An 8,120-nucleotide genomic window follows, 5' to 3' on the forward strand; every position below is an offset into this window, starting at 1 on the left:
TGTTACTAGGGTGGTCCGACAGTAGTCAGTTTCGGTTCTAGTTGTCTTATGCTAATGGATCCAAAAGTCAATGTCAAATCTAGCCAAAATGATTTTTGTGTACGGGAAAGGCGTTTTCGTCTAAAAAAATGCATTTTGGCTTGGGTGAGTATTTGCATAGAAAGTTTGTTTTGGGAAAAAAATTGAGAGAAAAAGTTAGGTTGGAGGTAAGTTGCATAGAAAGTGTGGTCTTGAGGGTTTTTGGTAATTTTTCCCTTTTTTTTTTAATGATTTGAATGTAATGGTCAACAGACATCCACACAAGGGAACGACATCATAATGTGTTTTCATAAAATAATAAAAATACATAATGCACCAGCCCCAATTTTGTTTAGAAACTGAAAAAGTATTATTTTAGGGATTTTTAATGTGTTTTGAAAACTTATAAAGACTAAGATTGGCCGATTCTCTAATCCACATCACCGATCCATTGATCTAATCCGAATCGCTAATCCGTTTTTCTAAACCTTGGTTTTTGCTATTGCCCTTATCTTTGGACTTTTGATATACTAAGCGCTATTGATATCCACAATTTTGTGTATTAAGCGCTTTGACGGTTTATCCACAGTTTTCGCCAGTGTTTAAAAAAATGCCGAGTCGAACCGAACTCGCTCGGTTCCACTCGGGAATCGCCATGGAGGGATCGAATCGCTGTAAAAAACGGGAATCGTCCGGTTCTAGAGAGAACCAGACGATTCTACACAGTGACTCGCCAATTCACTGTATGGAATCGGCGAGTTCCGTGAAGAACATGGGTTGCACAATGTTCTTCACGGGATTCTTCGAAATTTGTCATTTTTTTATCATTTTTCTTGTTTTTTTTGGCATGTGATCTAATTTGCAGGCTGTAAACAGCTTTATTTAGCTTTTCCACAGATTAAATGGTTGAAAATTTTGGTGTTTTTGGATCACGAAACTTGCATTTTTAGGGTTTCTGCCTTTCCTTGTGTTTCATGCCAAATAGGGCATGAATCTTTCAAATTTTGTAGGCATTTTGATCGTAAAGTTGTGCATCAAAACCTTTTGTTACTAATTTGTGACAATCGTTGAGAAAAACAGAGTTTTTTGGAGATTGAAGGCTCCGGTTCACAAAACCAGGTAAGAAGTTTGGGTTTTTTTTTTTTTCCGCCATATGATTAATTTCACTGCATATTTTGAAAATAATGAGTTCAATTTGTAGGGTTTTTAATCTTTGTTGTGTCTATTATGATTTAAAATTTTCAATTTTATGTAATTTGGTCAATTACAGCATGAAATTTGAGATGAACACAGAGATGTTTGCGGAACCAAAATTCCACTTTTTTTTTTTTTTTTTCCGCCTTTTGATTTTTTTTTCATGATATATTAGAAATAATGTGTTAAAAATTTAGGGTTTTGATTCCTTATATTGTTGTTTATCAAAAAATGTACTCAATTGGATGTAATTTATTCACTTAGAGGTGGATTTTTGAGTTAAAATGGCTTATGTAAGATGGCTTTGTGAAGAACATAAATTTTTTTATTTTTTATTTTTTATTTTTTATTTTTTATTTTTTATTTTTTATTTTTTTTTTTGGTAATCCATGATCGAATTGTTTTTTTTTTTTTTTTGTAATCCATGATCGAATTTTTTTTTTTGTAACCCATGATAGAATTTTTTGTAATCCATGATCGAATTTTTTGTTTTTTTTTTTTTTTTTGTAACCCATGATATAATTTTTTGTAATCCATGATCGAATGTTTTGTAATCCATGATCGAAATGTTTGTTTTTTTTTTTGTAATCCATGATCGAAATGTTTATTTTTTTTTTGTAATCCATGATTGACTTTTTTGTTTTTTGTTTTTTTTGTAACCCATGATAGAGTTTTTTGTAATCCATGATTGAATTTTTTGTAATCCATGATCGAATTGTTTTTTTTCTTTTTTTGTAACACCCACGATCGAATTTTTTGTTTTTTTTTGTTTCTTTTTTTTTTTGTAATCCATGATAGAATTTTCTATAATCCATGATCGAATTTTTTGTAATCCATGATCGAAATGTTTGTTTTTTTTTCTTGTAATCCATAATTGAATTTTTTGTTGTTTTGTTTTTTTTTGTAACCCATGATTGAATTTTTTGTAATCCATGATCGAATTGTTTTTTTCTTTTTTTGTAATCCACGATCGAATTTTTTATTTTTTTATGTTTTTTTTTTTTTTTGTAATCCATGATCGAATTTTATGTAATCCATGATCGAATTTTATGTAATCCATGATCGAATTTTTTGTAATCCATGATCGAATTTTTTGTAATCCATGATCGAATTTTTTGTAATCCATGATTGAATTTTTTGAAAATTTGTGATTTTTTTTTTTTAATCCATGATCTAATTTTTTTTTGTAATCCATAATCGAATTTTTTGAAAATTTGTGATTTTTTTTTTTTAGTCCATGATCGAATTTTTTGAAAATTTGTTAAGTTTTTTTTTTAATCCATGATTGAATTTTTTTTGTAATCCATGATCGAATTTTTTGAAAATTTGCTGTTATTTTTTTATTTATTTCTTTTTATCCATGATCAAATTTTTTGAAAAATGATGATTTTCCGAAAAGATGTGAAAATCGTGATAAGGTTTTGATTATCATGATGTATTAAACCCAATTTTTAATTTTTATTGTTTGAATTTGCTGTACCTTTTTTTTTTTTTTTTTCCATGGTCGAATTTTTTGAAAAATGATGATTCTCCGAAAAGATGTGAAAATCGTATCAAGGTTTTAATTATCATGAGGTATTAAACCATATTTTAAATTTTTATTGTTAAAGTTTTTGTTGAAAAAATTGTATGTTGATAGATTATTTATGCAAAACAATGCATGCTATTATATTTTTAATGCAAAACTGTATTTTTTTTTATCTGTTGTTCCTGGATTTTTTAGTTGGAATGACTGATGTTAGCTGGCTCTGTGAAGAATTGTTTTTATTATTAATTTTTTAAAGCAAAAAAGGTATGTTCTTGATAATTGAGTTGTAGCCATGTTTGGAGCTTGCATTTTGTATTATATTATCCTGAATGTTTGTAATTGATATGTACGAAAATATTATTGTCAATAAAGGTATTTTGCAATAACAAATAACAACAAATATGACTACATGAACTACCGCAACATATTTTCACTACACATGGTGATTATTTTTCTTTTTGAACTGTCAGGTTAATTTTATACTTTTTACATCTTAAAACAGTTGAATCATGTCAAGATCTGCAGAAGACCCTGCATGGCAACATGGGGTCAGACTTGATCCCAACAAAAAAGACAAAATTATTTGTAATTACTGTCAAAGAGTGATAAGTAGTGGGGTACATTGGTTCAAGCAACACTTGGCAGGGGTTAAGGGAGAAATTTCTGCATGCACTAGTGTCCCTAGTAATGTAAAAAAACAGATGGCGGCAATTCTTAATGCTAACAAAGGTAAAAAAATTGCCAAACATAGGATGAATGAGGAGATAACTAGTTTATATACACCATCAAGCATGAATGATACAGAAGAGCAATATAATAATGACTTAGAAGAGCAATATAATAATGAGCTGGACATGGCCACAAGATTGAGTTTACATGAACAATATCATGTGAAACGTGGGTTTAGAATGCCTAGTGGGTCTAGCTCAGACATGCATGGTGGGCTTAGCTCAGATATGCATGGTGTGCCTAGCTCAGATATGCATGACGGGCCCAGCTCAAGCATGTATGGCGGGCCCAGCTCAAATATGTATGGAGGGGTTGGCAGCAATATGTATCAAGGAGAATCAGATGTTGAAGAAATTGTTTGTAGGTTACCTAGGAGTGCCAGTATTGCAAGTCATGGTCGTAAAGACCCATTTCTCTCAAAGCCTAAGTCACAACAGATGACCCTAAAAGGCATGGTTAAAGATACAAGAAACATGTTAGGGAGATATGTTGGTAAATGGTTCTACGATAAAGGGATTCCCTTTAATGCAGCCAATAGCCCATATTTTCCACCTATGGTCAGTACAATCCAGAGAGTCGGGCCCGGGGTAAAACCCCCGATGGCATATGAGCTCACTGGGCCAATATTAAACGAAAAGGTGGAGGAAGTTAAAAAGTGGATTGAAGAATATAAGCAGAGTTGGCCAAGGACAGGCATTACTCTCATGAGTGATGGTTGGTTGAATAAAGTTAGCAAAAAGGAGTTTTTAAACTTCTTGGCCTATTCCCCAAAAGGTACAGCTTTTTAATCTAGCAAAGACGTATCAGGGACGAAGAAGGATGCAAACTTCTACGTACGACTATATGATCAGATAGTGGAGGAGGTGGGAGATAAACATGTAGTCCAGTTTATTACGGACAATGTGCGTGCATGTGTTTCTGCTGGCAGCAAGTTGATGGATAAGGGGAAGCATCTAGTATGGACCCCGTGTGCTGCACACAACATCGATCTTATGTTATAGGAGATTGGTGAGATCAAAATTGTGAAGGAGACTCTAGAGGAAGCAAGGTTGATGTCGAGATTTATATACAACCACTCTAAAATTTTATTTATGTTTAGAGAACACTCTAAAAAAAAGAGATAATCAGGCCTGTCATAACCCGCTTTGCGATCGATTACTTAGTTGTGGACTCCATTCGAGAATCTGAAGGTGCATTAAAGAGATTGTTTACCTGTGAAGAGTGGTTAAATGACGGCCTCTTGAAGTCCAGTACCGGTATAAAAGTGGACAACATAGTCTCAAATAGGCGGTTCTGGTCTCGATGTTCCAGTGTTGTAGAGGCCACTGCCCCTTTGGTCACGGTGTTAAGAATGGTGGATGCTAACAAGAAAGCTACCATGGGTATCCTTTATGAAGGTATTGAGAGGGCGAAATCAGCTATTGGGGAGAAGTGTAATTTTGCTAGCAAAGTGATCGAGATTATAGAAAGAAGGTGGAACACCAAATTTGGACGTCCAATTCATTATGCTGGTAAATATATATTTATATCATTACAATGTTTCAGTTTAAATCATTTTTTTATGAAATTGTAAATGACATTTTTCTACCTATATATTTTTTAGGTTACTACTTCAACCCAAAATTTTTCTATTTGACACTTGAACAACCCCACAAGATTATGGAAGGGGTCAGATACATTATTGCACGGTTGGAGAGAAGCCATCGAAACCAAGTAGCAGCAATACAAGAGGTATTATTTAATGTTTGGGTAAGAACTTCATTGAGTTGTTATATTTGTGAGGAATAATGCACCAAAACGTAATATATTTGTTTTAGCTTGCTATGTAAAGGGATGTTATAGGATCCTTCGAAACTAGACGTGCCAAAAATTCTCGAACTATGATGGATCCAGGTTATCCCCTCACTAATATTTTGTTCATTCATATATTTAATCTTATGAATTGTTCTTGCCCTTACAATGCTTTTTACATTTTAATCCAGCTGAATGGTGGGAGATATATGGTACTGATGCACATCACTTAAAGAGGATAGCAATCAAGGTGCTCTCCCAAATATGTTCTGCTACTGGCTGTGAGCGCAACTGGAGTACGTTCCAATGGTTGCACACTACTAGGAGGAATCGACTCGCTTATGAGATGCTTCATAAACTAATCTATGTTCATTATAATTTAAACCTCAGAGAGCGACAAATAAGAAGGAAGCTTGAAGACTATGGGCCGATAGACTTAGACACAATATTTGTCATAGACACAGCAGACCAATGGGTAGTAGAAGAGGAGGAGCCAGTGTTGCACAAGAGAACGTTCCTTGAGGCTATCGGTGATGAAGATCTTGAAGAAAGTGATGAGCAGCATGAAAGAGGAAGCAGTCAGCCAACGTATCCACAATTCGTCGGAGATGTCGATGATATTGCAGCTAATGAGGGAGAGTGGGAAGGGGGTCTAAGAGAAAATGAGAGAGATGATGATTCTGAGGCCACTCTATCCTAGCCATATTATTCACATATCGAGTCCCAACACCAACAGTGTAGGGATGAGGACAACAATGCAGGTGAGCATGAAGGATGGACAAGCTTCGGGGATTTTGGATTGGAAACACTAACACTCAGGGATTTGGGAATAGTCTGACGCCTGCTAATATCGATGATTCGTTTTTAGATCGAATCAATGAATTGTCAAACGAATTCAATCAATGGCACTAGCGTGACCAAGAAGAACAACAACGTCGTCTATCATTTTATTTTTAGATCGTATGTTACTAATTTTATGCTTTATTGTAGTCCATGTATGTTGATATACTTATTCCATGATAATTCTATGTTTATCCTTTTGTGTGATGTAAATTAAATGCTGAATGGCGGTTCATGCAAGGAAAGAACATATCAATATTCGCATATTCATTCAAAAACATGAAAATTCTTAATGGAGTACCCTCATTTCTTATTGAATTCCTAAAAAATAATATTTATAATGAATTTTAATAATTTTTTTGGATTTTTTTGAAGCTTTATTTTGACCGATTCACCCGATTCCCAATTCGGATCCCCGATTCGTCGATCCGGATCGGTTTTTTGGGTGCCCGATCCGGGTCACTGATCCGTTTTTTAAACCATTGGTTTTCGCTATTGCCAATGGCTTGTCAACGTTAGGCTTAGGATTGCCACTAGGCCAAGATGGGGCTAACCCAAGAAAAAACCCTAACTAGTTAGAATAGGCCGGACCATGTCCGGCCTAAAAAATGCATTTTCAGGCCTAACCTATGCGTTTCTGGAAACTCGTTATGGAAGCCTTGATTAGCCCAGCCCGAACCCACTCTTTATTCATTTAACCCTATGAAATAAAAGATGGGGGCATGTCGTTAACCGGGCACCACTCTCTCTCCCCTCCACCCATATCTATATATATATATATATATATATATATATATATATATATATATATATACAACACATACACGAGACGGTTTCATACAAAAGCATTGATTATAGCTGAAGCAATCGGTGAGGCTCATGCCTTGTCCAAAGATTTCCAATATATCACAAATTCAGTTATTCACGAAGAGCAACATGAAGTTGCGAATGAAAACGATTATTGAAAAGGAGTAGGGTGATCACTTACGTACCCATTCAAATAGCCAAGTGAAGCACCTACGCTCAACCTACTGACGGCCTAAGGAGTCTTCCGAAAAAAGGTAATAGAAAAAAAAAAAAGGAAAAAAAAAAAAAAAGTTGGCTTAGCCAACTAAAGTAGGAAATTGAAGGACTCAGAATTTTGGAGTAACTCCGATTCTACACGTCGAAGTATCAGGTAAAGCAATTCAAAAGGGAAAATTCAACAGAAATTAAACACCCAACTTTAAAGAACATGTGGGATATCAACCAAGAGCAATAAAAATTAAAAAATAACCAAGATTAGAACCTCTCAGCCACTTGGAAGAAGGAAGGATGATCGAATTCTCATCTGTTTTTTAGACAAGTGACGCAATAAAAAAAATTCCATGTTTTTTATCTGAGGAGGCTACCTGCTAATTTGAGTACAAGAAGTGAGATAAAAAGAAATTAGATGGGAAGATAGATGAAAGGGGGTAAATATTATGCTCAACTGCCAACATTCCGTTGAAATATCCTTTTAAGAGCTGCTACTTGCTAGCCTTCTCAATCAGATCAGCTACCCCAACTGTCAACGACACTTGAATGTGTCCTTAACTGATATTATGTTTATAGTAAAAAAAGAGTTTTAATATCTCGAATTTCGCCTAAGTGTGGGGTTGAACGAGTTCACCAAAGAATTATTGGAGCACGAAGACTCTACTAGACTTAGTTACCCATTGCTTAACTTATATCTCATTTAATACAAGAGGTTACATATTAATAGCCAAAGAAAAGCAAAAAGTAGCTCAGAATACCACACAGTGATTTACAAAACAATGGGTTAAAACTATGGGGGGAAAGTAATATCATCATCATAAAAAGCAAAACCTCACAGTATATCAATAAATGGACTCGTCATTTATTATTACATCCACTAAAAAAACAAAAGTAAATAGTGCATTCATTGATTTAAAAAGCAAACCAAAAAGTAAAACCACTTTTTTAAATTAATACCATTAAGAAAACCATAGGCTGCTTTTATCCAAGATATTGTGGAATG

Source organism: Amborella trichopoda, chromosome 8, assembly GCF_054954075.1.
Source record: "Amborella trichopoda isolate Santa Cruz 75 chromosome 8, AtrichopodaSantaCruz75HAP2 v2.0, whole genome shotgun sequence".
Classification (NCBI taxonomy): domain Eukaryota; kingdom Viridiplantae; phylum Streptophyta; class Magnoliopsida; order Amborellales; family Amborellaceae; genus Amborella; species Amborella trichopoda.